Consider the following 13267-nt stretch of genomic DNA (forward strand, 5'->3'; position numbering starts at 1 on the left):
AAATGTATAAAATTTGGAAACATTGTAATTAATTTAGAAAAGCTGCACAATTCGACGAAAACTTTAGAGAAGAGCTGCACTGTAGATGATTTGACATTCACAGCATCTTTACAAAATTTTAGTCTGTTCATGTAACAATATGATTCACTCCAACTGCTAGACAATGAGTAAATGCCACATATATCACTTGAGTGCGTCTCGCTGTCAGGTGATGTCTGTCATTAGTCAATTTATTACAATGTAAAAGACTGCAAATTGAAACGTGGACGTCTGAGAAAATAAATTACCATATTAGAGACAAGCTTACCTACTATATTCTATGTAACGGATTGTGTAGGAATATTAACTCACCACTAGCGCCGGATTCAGCACAATTTGGACCTTGTTTGTTAGTACGGTCGTGATTTTGATAAAAATACTGAGAGTTCCAGAACATGGTCTGATATTTTATTATTTAATACATCGTGATATATCACATTAATTGTTTTTAAGTGTTAATCTATATATTATATGCTAGATCCTTTTTATTTGAATATTACACATATTTATTAAAAAATAATAAAGTAATACTTAGAACGATAAGTACAGACCTGATGTAAACCAAAACCATTAAACCGTATAATAAATTGTTACGTATTACAAAAATTCTAGGATAATACACAATAAAATATTGATTACAATACAAATAAGAAAAAATAATTGGTGTATTTTGTTATAATTAATATTTTACTCTTTACATTATTAAATTCTACTAAGTAAGTTTATTTGTATGATATGGTTTTAATGATTATTTTAGATTGTAATAATTGACCGAGTTAGTTTGAGAAGTTTCAACTGTTTTATATAAATGATAATATAAGTATTTATGGTGTATGCAATTTATTCACTACTACACGAATTCGTAATAAACGATAATATATCATTATTGTACCTACAACCCTTTAAAAAACATATTTTTATTCAAATGAAAGTGTTATTTTGGATAATTTTACTTCAATACAATTCAAATAATTTTCAGTAACGAATGCCAATAAGTCATTCACAGGAAAAATAAACTGAGAAATATATAGTATATAGGCGATTAAACGAATTTGTGAAAATGATAAATTGTCAAAATAATAAAACATTTACTTAATTTGATACCTATGCATTTTTATGGATTATAATATAATATTATTTATTAATAAAAATAAGTGATTGAAATACTTATTATGAAATATTTCTAAGTTTTCGAAACATACTCCCCCCACCTCTCTTGGCAGAAAAAATTTACAGCACTCTTTATCTCTCATCTGAATCTTTAACCTGACTAAATACCACTAGTTTATACGAGATGTCGTTTTCTCTGCGGGGTGTCTATTATCAATATTTAATGCATCATAATATAACTCACACTTACGTATAATATTTTTGGTATCATTGCAGATACTCTTTTAGCAACTCAGTAATACAATCATTTATAAAGTAGTCTGATAATACCGTGTTAAGGGTTTTTGATATTCTGCAAGCGACGTAGAAACCCACGGCTGATGATTTGGAACTCCAGTTTACTCGCGGACAAGGTCAAAGGCTGTGGAGTCAATAAACCCCTGTCCTGTATGTGCCCACATAACTGAATAAAGCAACATAAAATTTGCATTGCATTAAATTGCCTGACTTTTTATTTTTGGCAGCTTCTTAATATATGACAGCATGATAAACTCACGTTTTTGTATGAGCAAAGAACTTGTAAAAGAATATACATACTTGCAACTGCATGAATTAATTAAAATATAAAAAAATAACCCAACATGTAATAAATCTTTTTGAAGATCTATTTACGAAATAGTTTTATCCATAAATCCCATACTAATAATTATTTTACTATTCTTTTCTTTAAAGCTAGTTAAGATAATTTAAAAAAAAAACTATTAGCTATCCGGTACTATTCCATATGGAAGAAAATCTGCTGAAAAATGCTGTTTGATAGTGGAAAATAAAAAAAAAAGAAAAAAAAAGTTTAATTTTGGTTTAAATATCAATATCAGAAAAGAGCTTTTTAGTGCGTAATGAAAATGTCAACAAAGGGTATTTAAAAAAAATTGTTTGTAGTGGTTATTAATTCATTGAATATAACAAATTTTATCAGCTATTTGCCTATGTATCTACACAATAAATTGTGAAAAGCGAAGACTTCGATAAAAATCGGTAGCGCTCTCAATAAAATACTGCTTAGCTAATTGAGTCATTTGAATTTGTAATAGGTACTATATCTTTCACTTTTAAAAGAATTAGCGAAACCAGAGTTAACATAACACAGATTTGAATATTGTATATTATTATCAAAGATTTATTGGTACTTAATAAAAGTATTTCGAATAGAATGTTTTGATTTTATTAAGGCTAGCTTAAATTAGTCACAAGATGATGCGAAATCCACCGCGGCGAGAAAAACATACGCCCATCAAATTTACATTACATTAATAATATGGGGTATATTTATAATCTGTTTGTATTAAATGTTTTTTTCATTAATTTAGTACTTGAGCAACATATTATATTCATTATAATACTTTCGCTTCCGAGTTTTTAAGATGTTTTTTTTACTATTATAATAACAATCAAAATGATTGAAAAATGTCAGTTCGAAAAAGAGCCTTGCAATTCTATACCTAAGAGCAAAAAGATTCACACAATATTGAAATGATAATTTATGTATTACCGATCTAATTTTGAAATTATTGAAAAAATAAAATAGTTGTATCAGTAAGTAAAATATTATTACGATATATAACGTATAAAAAATTAACGAGTGTCGCTTTTATTTCTTCGATATTTCAATACACATTTTTGATACGATGGGTTATATGTACATAATTTCCTTTGTATATTGGATATGTAACTAAAATATTTATAGAAATATAGCTATATTTGGTAAAAAATATGTGTTCCTTTATTTATAAGATATTTATTATAAAAAATAATGAATAAAAATTGTATACAACTTTTATAGATTAGAATAGTTTTACCTACCTGGGATCCAACTTCACCAAGGGTAATGAGGAGCTCGCTATAGTAGTATGTCAACGTTTGACAGCATCGAAGCAACACTACTACCAATTATTATCGCCAGTGTTTATGTGAATTCAGTAATATCCACTGAGATACCAAATTAAGGCCGTGTACAACAATGCTACTTGTGTTGCGTATAGTAGCAAATCTCGGTTTCTATGAGTACATAATATGGTGAAATGTTGGATTCATTTTAAAGAAAAGTTATGAGAAAGATTTTTGGATCAACGCAAAAACAGGAGGCCTAAAAAATAATATCCAATACATAGAGCTATGCATATTATAATACATAGTCGTACATGTCAGGATTAGAAATAATCCACACCTTTCACACAGGTTGGAAGACCACGGTTTCTTATCTTTTATCTCAAAAAAATCTGTTTTTGTAAAATATGTAATTAAGATAGTTGTAATACTTTGATTTGAAATACAAAAGCAGATTGCCAAAAAGTAACGCAATTTAAAAAGCTCTTCAGAGAGTATTTTAAACTTCGTCACAATTAGATAGGACACGGGTACATGATCGTAAATCCCGGGGGGCGCAGGTTCGAATCTTACTGGGTATCGTATTTTCTTCAAACAGATTTTTTCTAGTGGTTATATATTTCTCAGACGTGTTTTGTAATTATGTACGTATGTTAAAAAAAATATTTATATTACAATAATTTTTAGATATTGTATAATCACTGTTCAATCATTGTGCGTTATCAGTGCTCATGTATGCATCTGAAACATAGACCTTAATGTAAGAAAAATTGAAAAACCAAATAACGCGGAAAGATCTCAAAAGAAACCAACGGATAGGGAGGCAGACAAGAGTACGCGATGTGATAAAGGTCGCTCAGAAAATGAAATGGTAATGGGATGGATATCCCGCTCGGTGAGTGTACAACCGCTAGAAAAATGTCATCATACGGTAGTCTAGAGCAGTGTTCCGCAACCGGTGTGCCACGGCACACTGGTGTGTGGTGAGACGATGCTAGGTGTGCCGCGGTGCATTATAGTATATTATACAATACTTACCTACTTAATAGCCAAATTTGTGTACATGGCTGGCAATATATTTGAGCACCTGCATGAACTTAATAAAACAATGCAAGGTCAGAATGAAAATATATTGACGTGATCTGATAAATTAGAAGGAGTTAAGACAAGGATCTCTAAAAGTGTACCAAAGGACCTACCAGACCAACACTGAAAACAAAAAAATAATTTGGATCCGTTTTAAAAACATTTAACTTTCCTGCAAAAGAAATTTCATCATTACTTTCATACAATCAATACGACTGGATTCGAAACCCTTTCGCAAACAATGCCGAAAATTCGATAGAAGCGCTTTCCCTATAAATTCGAGAGGAATTGGTTGAATTGAGAAACGACGAAACGCTAAAACTGAACTTCGCCGATGCTCCATTGGCTATTTTCTGGATTTCGGTTAATAAAGAATATCCTCGGAATTCCGACAAGGCTATCGCAGTTCAGTTCCCATTTTCTACGACATATCTAGGTGAGCGAAGTTTTTCAACTCAAGTTATAATTTAAAATAATAAGCAGTCTTGCTTGAAGGGTCTTGACCGAGAACTTCGAGTTGCTCTTTCAAATATAAACCCAAAATATATAAAACGTTTACGTTTATTGAAACAAGCTCATTTATCACATTAATTAGTTATTATATTGATAATAAAAATACATGGAAATATGTATATTTAGTTCGTCGTGTGTTATGTTGTTTGTATATTTAATTACTTATCAAATAAAAACACATAAACTAATGTAATTTTGGTGCATGGCCCCTACAAGGGGGGAGCTGACAAGGCTCTAGCCTGGGATCCAGGCTCAGCATAGGCCGGCGTGGCAGGTCAACCAGATAATTGAGATAAACAAAAATTACAATTTTGCTCTAATAGTAAAAAAAAGTCGCCTGCGGCACTATTTTACTACGCTTATATTAATATTATTTTAAAACATGCCATTGTAGAATACAATTTATAATTATGTCAATACTCGACAAATAATAATTTTTTTCTTAAGCAGACAATTAACCATAATTCTGGTGGATGTATTAACAAATACAAAAATCGCTAAACATACAATCAATACCATTATTTTTCCTCGAACATCATTTGAAAAACGCTATTTTAGAGTATCACACTGTATTTAACCTTGGCGATAGGTAGGGGGGCCGCCAAAGATCCTGGCCTGGGGTCCCACTTTAGGATGTGGAGTCCATGTTTTGGTGTATAAATTATTTTATCTGTGGTGTACCATGGAATTCTGGGAAGACCTTTGGTGTGCCGTGGGTGAGAAAAGGTTGCGGAACACTACTCTAGAGGCACTAAATGACCATAAAGACGATGGATATACGAACTCATAAAGTTCTGTAGATGGACGTTTCAGCAAAGAACTAGGAACCGAGGATATTAAAAATAACTAAATATGGCCTTTACCAGAAGTAAATCGACCCCAGCTGATGATGTTGATAAATATTAAAAATAAATTAAGTACATATATATTTAAAAGTAGGCTTTTAATACCATAATAAACATGGAAAATCTTATATAGTTGATTATACTGATCAAATTAATCAAAATCTATTTGATTAATTTATCGCTAACATAAAACTGTATACAATTTATATTAATCATAGGTAGGAATTTCATATTTAGCTATATATCATAGTTTATTAAAAATGAAGAAAAATAAATGGTAATATTATGTTAGTAGGAATTAATAATAACTGTTTCTGTAGTTATTTAAAGCTTAGATTTTCATTTAATTCTTCATAATATACACACATTATTTTATAATATCATTATCTGATGTTGATTTTAGATTTAATATAATTGATCAAATATATATACTATAAATTATATATCTGGATGATATGAAATTATTATTGTTGATTTTAATATTGTTAAGCAGTATTTAAAATAATATTCATTGAAATATATTTCAATGGAATGGAAAATGCTTTTTAAGTAGACAAAACCTTCTTCGCTCGTGGGAATCAATACGATATCAAACTTGTCTTTTTGGGGATCTGTTTAATTATTTTACAAAAGGCGCTTTCTGTAAAGGAAAAACTTTATCCAAGTTTTCTCAAAAGCAGTTTTCAAAAGTTAGATTAAAATTCTATCTAGTGAATCAGATGTAATATTCCATAGTTGCAAATATCTTTTAATTTAAATGCGATGGGTTTAGTATTAGTTTTATTGTCAAAATATTTAATAATATTTAGCAAAATCCTTGAATGTTGCTAGATTTTTTCGCTACGTCCTACGTATACTCAAAATATAAAAATTCTAAAGGTATTTGCATAAAAAATAAATCAAAATATATAGCTCAAATAGTTAATCATGTACCTACGGAAATAATTTTTATGAGAATATAATAAATATTTTGTCTATAAGGATACTTGAATCGTATAAGGAATATGTTTGAAGTGGCTGAAAAATAAACCGAAGAATGGAAAAGAGTACACTTAATTCGTAATTAGGATTAAAGCTGTAATTCATATTTAACAATAATATAAGAACGTTAAAATTAAGATGTTGTAGTGAATATATACTAAATAATATTTATAATAATATATTGTCATTCTCATTATATTTATCAACGTAATAAAAATAATCCAATTGTTGGCTTGTAATATTTTCGTTTGAAGATTTTCAATGTACGTATTAAGTATTAGAACATCATTAGCGAAGAAGTAACTATTTTTGGTAAATCGATAGTAAACTGCGAAAAAGAAGTTACTTACAAGAATATAATTAATATATTTGAAATAATAATAATAATGAAAGGATAAGGAAACAGATAAAGGTTTACGATGTAATAGAGTTTGCTTAAAACCTCAAATGAAAGTGGGCTGGACACATAGCTCTAAGAAGGAAAAACAAATTTGGGCAAAAGTTGGACAAATCTAGTCATCCAGTGGTACCTAAAAGGTACAAAATGTCCGCAAAAGTTCTTCGGAAATACGTGGCAACGCAACGCACAGGACCGATAGAAGTGGAATCAGCTTGCTGAGGCATTCATCCAGCAGTGGATAGATTCAGGCTGATGATGACGATATATAATAATAAATATCTATTTTATTAATTGAATAGACTAAGTATCTATGAATGACACATAGATAAAATGGTAAATGTTTGCTTTTAATTGAGCTAATATTTAAATGTTTGGAAGTAATCCACCGAAATTATTCTTATCTCGCCCCTGTCGGAGGCTGCGTGGCAAATAAAAGAAAAAGATTTTCGCCCCAAGATATCGTCGGCGTAAACGAAAAATTACTTTTGGAAGAATGCCGTCTTATTTATTGTTCGCAATAAACACCTCGAGAACGAAAGATTATCCTCGAACATTGTGGATATGCTTGTTTTCTTACATGTGACAAAATAAAAAAAGGTTGTGTTACATCAGTCTACCAGGAAATTGAGTTGAATGGCTCCTTTTTTGGAGATTTTAAACAAGATTTCACAAAACCCTAAAATAAAGGAACAACATAATAATATGTTATTTATTTTGAAACATGATCAAATTGTAAGATTATAATTTTTTTTATTTCTTCATATAAGTTGATACTAATGGTCAATTTGAAAGTTAATACTACTCACATACTCAAGGTTATAAATTATTCATTCATTGTTCATATAAACTTTTTTGTTTATTCCTTCTACAATAATCTATGATATTCTACACTATCATGGGATCATAATGGAGTTTTAGCACGTAAACGCCAATTCAATTGGAACGCTTATTTCTATAGTACATATTTTTGTATCTTAAAAATACACGCATTGTACATACATGTTGTTATTATTCTGTTGGACATACTGTAACTATATAATATGCTATTGTGCCCTAATTATCATCTAAATGGCATACACCAAGATGAATATTAAAAACCTTGCTAACACAGGATGAACTGGATAATAATATGATAACGAACAGAGCTTTTTCAACGTTTGGACACTTAACTATTTAGTATTTATTCTGACAAAAGAATATCTAATGGCCATAATTACGGTGAGCACATTTTTGTTTCAAAGATAATTGACCACCGCAGACCGAATACAAAATGTTTTAATTCTAGCATTATTTACATTGTTTTTATTTACTTTGTGGTTACTTATACAATAAGTAATGGATTAAAAATTCTAAAAAAGCTTAAATTATTATAAATTTAATAACGAAGGTATCAATATTATTATCAAACGTTATTTGTGGTTAATATCGTTCTATAATATCATAGTGATTTATGGTTTTTTAATAATATACTCTTGAATCTGTGCACTTTTGCAAGGCCCACATGACAGTGGGCAATTTTCCGGATAGTACAAAATAATAGCAGGAAATTAGATCAGTTTTTCGGAAAATTATAAAAATAAAAATGACATAGTTCTCGATAAAACTATTAAATATCATAAAAAGTTACATAATCCGATAAGCAAATTATAGTATTATATTATATACTCGTACGTATGAACCTCAATTGACAAGTTATGTGGTAATACATTAATGCAAAGTCACGATGTATAATACACATCATTTAATACATAAAAAAGTTTCGCAATCATCAAAGAATTCATGTCTAACAAGTATATCAAATTATAAAAAAATATTTAATTGCAAGGATGTGTTGATATAATGAAAACCAAAAAAACACACTAGTTTAAATGCCAAATCTAAAAATATTTTAATGGTAAACAATTATTACTTAAATAATGGATGATCACAACAAGCGTCCATCATTAACCACTAATAAATTTTAAAACAAAATATGTATATATTTATTTAATTTGAAAAGTGTGTACTTATATTTTTTTAAATATAAAAATTGTATTACTTTTAATTTAAATTAATTAAAAATACCTCTTTCACAGAATTCTATTTGGTCTATAAAACTTCCTAGATAATATTTTTTATTGAATATTAATAGATATCAAATGAAATAAATAAACGAAATATATTATATAGTAGCTACCTACCTACGAAAGATATTTTTTGTATGGCAAATAAAATATACCTACTACTAATAAAATTAAAATGTTGTATATGATAGATACATCAACGCTGAGACTCAATCTACTTTTGCTATCTCATTTCTCTTTTCGTGGTCTATAGTTCTTAGCTGCCATCTACACCCATTGAACTTGATAAATTTGTCGATCCAGTGGTGTATGGTCTATTTATTTAGTGCCTCTTAGTTATTATTGAAGACTGTGTTTATCTGGCGGTTATCTACTCTACCGATGATGGTTTCTACGTACCCACAATGCTTGAGCATCAGTAAACTTCAAAATAACAAATATACTTACCAATAAATTGGCTTAAAATTTAAAGGTGAAGCCCATTATTCAGACCAGAATGCTTTTGGTTTCTAAAAGAATAATACCTACTTATTATTTACCTTAGAAATTAAAGTCGTAATTATTATATACAAGGTTAAAAAGAATTATATCAATTAATTATTGGAGTCATTATAGCTAATTATTATTGTAAAGGAAAAAACCGATAAATATAATATATTGTGTACCTAATAGTAAAAACTTCTACTTCTTCGGCTATATCCGCTCCTTAGTTGGAGCATATGGACACTACGCGGCGCCTCCAAGAATCCCTGTTGCTCGCCAGTCTTCTTGCTTCATTTCAGGTCAAACCAGCATCCCGTAGCTCTACCTTATACACTCTATAGATAGTATATAGCGGCCTTCCAGGACGCCGGAATCCGGTTGGCTTGAAGAACTGGCAAGCCAGGTTGAGGTTCTCTTCTGACATCTACAGCATGTGGCTGAGTTAAGTCCAACGTCGCCTCTTCACTCTCAGCGTAAGGAGAGGCTGATTGGTACGTTTTCTTATCTCATCGTTGCTCCTAAAATGACTTCAGACGACTAAGGCGACGGATACTGAGTGGGCGGTATGACTTTAGGAGCAACGAGGAGATAATAGTGAAAACATTACATACAAATGCTTATATTATTTAATAAATATCCATTGACAAATCTATCGGGCACAATAAATGAAATACACTTTTATTTGACTTTTTGTCATAGAAATAATGTGTATGAAAATATAAATAAGAATATTATAAATATTTCTATTTTAGCAAGAATAGCTTTTGATATTAAATATTTAAAATGGTCATAATCCCATTATGTTTATCATAAAATTATTCAAATGAAATTTCAAGTGACGTTATGCGTTATATTTTAATTAACATGACTCGTTTATTACTAGTCATATTATATTGCAGATCCGTTTTCATATGCAATATGTAAATACAAAAACAGTAATGAAATGCCATTGTTTTACTTGTGCGATGATCTTGGTGCAACAAAAACGGGTTTTTTTATAATTGTAAAATTTCTTTTGTAAAGTCAACAAAAATATATATTTCATTCTGGAATAATATTTTAGAATAGTTTTTTTCAGAAGTTATACAAAATAAAAAATACACTTTTGTTGACTCCGATTTTGAAAAATATCGTTTTGTATCCAACGTTTTCTGTTCAATACGACTGTTAAATTAAAATAATAATAAAAAAAATATTCTAAAAAAATCAAAATCATTCGATAAAAAGTTGCATTACAATGCATGTACCTACTATGTGATCATCGCATTGCAATATTTCAGCCAAATTCATAGTAAAATAAACAAAATGTAAAATGGTAGTAGAATTAGAATCAAACAAGTAAAATCACTGAAATTTGAAAAAATAATTCACACTATATATTTTGAATTATTATTCTGGAGTTATTTATTTTATTAATTAATAATTAAATAAATATTATTATGTGGGTACCTACTACCTACCTACTATGCAAGCACGATATTTTTATACTGACAGTTAATTATTTTCGTATTGATTGTTAACAATGTTAACTTATTATTACTACATTAAAAAAACATATCTTTATAAATACTATCATAAAAAATAAGGTAATTAAACAAACATAAATAAATTTTAATTAACTTGTCATCTAATTTATTTTTTGATTTTAAAGATTTGTATTCGACAATGTACTTAATTTAATTTGCAGGTAGATTATTATAAAATATAAGAATTACAATTATAATATTTTGACTTAGCTCACCCCAATGATACTGTATATCAACGGGTATGTTGTATTTTTTCGTCGGAATGAAATATTGTTTCGTGAAGTTGCTCCTGTTATCTTGTTTGCTTTTTTGATGCAACCCGAAAAGGTCTGTTTCTTTACTTACTCGAAAAGTTAAGGCATCAAAGAACCTTAATAAATCACTTCGTATATACAGGGATTTCCATTAATCGCAGGTACGTATTAAGATAAACAAAATAAGGGCTTATAATACTACTACTACTGTCTAAAAGAGGCCGTCTCATTAAGTTACATTTCTTCTTTTAAAATTCGAAGTTTTCTTGCTCTTTTACCTTCAGATTCATTTAACATATATATTTTTAATAAAAACGGTAGAAAAATAACCCATTTTAAAATATAGGTACTTGATTAAATTGTTGTATTCATCAAATTCATTTTTTAGATTTTAAATATCTCTCTCTATATGTATTCAATTTATAAATTAAGCAACCACCTTCAAATGATAAATTGAGAGTAAGTATTTTAGTTAAATCAAAACCTTAAATAATTTCACCGTAAAAACTCATCATACATACAAAGCTTTAAGCTCATATTCCCTAACAATTTGATTTAAGCCAACTACTACAAGAGTTTAATTGCAGATTATATATTATATTTTGTTAATCAGTCTGTATTTTACCACAGGTAAAATTATTTTGGAATTATTACTATATGGATTGTTCTACATAGTAGAGATTATTAACACTTAATAATTACATTATCTTAATCTGATTTTTTTTGTTAACGTGGTAAATACAAAAAGATTCTAGATTACTGTTTTTTTTCTTGTCGTCCAGTAACTACCAAACCAATTAAAATAAAGACGATAGTCATCTACTTTGAATTGAACAATTTTTTTCCAGTGAATATTAAATAATATTTAAGCATGTAGCATTAGTTAATGAACACACATAATTTGGAACACTTAGGAAACATTACTATTGGAAAATATATTTGTACCGAACATGTCAAAAACCTGCATCTATTCGATTCCGACCAGTGTATTTTCCCAATTTTGACGTGGTTAGTATTAGCAGATTGATTAGTAGGTAAACCACATTAGCGTATATCCGATGGCGTACGTACTTTCTACTCTGTGTTCATATTTTTTTCTAATACATATGTTTCTAAAGTGTTTCAAATAATCCAAAATATACAAGTATTTTGAAGAACAAAATAGTGATAAGTGTACTTTTAACATAAACGATTCAAACTATTTTAAGAAAATAACACACTAAAAGTTATTGATTTTTGTGTAAAATATATAGAAGGTACAATATGAAATAACCACTTTTCACAATTAATCTTAAAATTAGTATTCTATATATATATATATATATATATGTATATATTTCATACTCTAACTGTATTATTAAAATAAATTATACTATGTGGTTGAACTGTAGAATGAGTCTGCTCATTTAGAAAACTTTTCGAACAAGGGTGTAAATAAGGCGAACCTTAGAGAAGTTTAGCAATGAGGTACAATTTAATTACTGTTATATACATAGTTCAATACACAAGGTAAGCATATGGTCTACTACTTACGAGCAATGGTAGTAAGACATTCACCCAGTGGCGAGGCGTGAAGTTAGGTTGTTAAAATTCTACACAAATAGTGCATAATAAACTTTGCCAGTCATTGAACTAAGAACACAATTTTCAGATGGTATTGGTAAGTTTTTTAAATTCAATTAAACCTTGCCAAAACGAAACTATACTAGTCTAGGTATACTATAGGCAGTTTGACAACAATTAATAGTGCACACTTTTTCAGTCATATTCATTTGTTTTCATTGAATTAAGAACACATTTATTACAGATTATGTTTCATAGTTTTTTTTAAATTTATTAACGGCCCACGTGCTCGTCGTAGGTCAAAATTGAGTTTTTATCATATTTTCAAACCATGATCCTGGACACTCCTTAAACGTTGTAGATAATCTATTTATATATTTTTGAAGCCTTATTATCCTTTATAGTTATTTTAAACATTTGATGACTGAATAAAGTATTTTTGTTACATAAAATAGTATTCTTTTAAACCTCTCGCTCTTATGTTTTAGAATATAGTCATATTTCGGTACATAACTGT

The sequence above is a fragment of the Rhyacophila brunnea genome, unplaced genomic scaffold (genome assembly GCF_057557595.1).
Source record: "Rhyacophila brunnea isolate RB1 unplaced genomic scaffold, BYU_Rbru_1.0 scaffold_3, whole genome shotgun sequence".
In the NCBI taxonomy this organism is placed as follows: domain Eukaryota; kingdom Metazoa; phylum Arthropoda; class Insecta; order Trichoptera; family Rhyacophilidae; genus Rhyacophila; species Rhyacophila brunnea.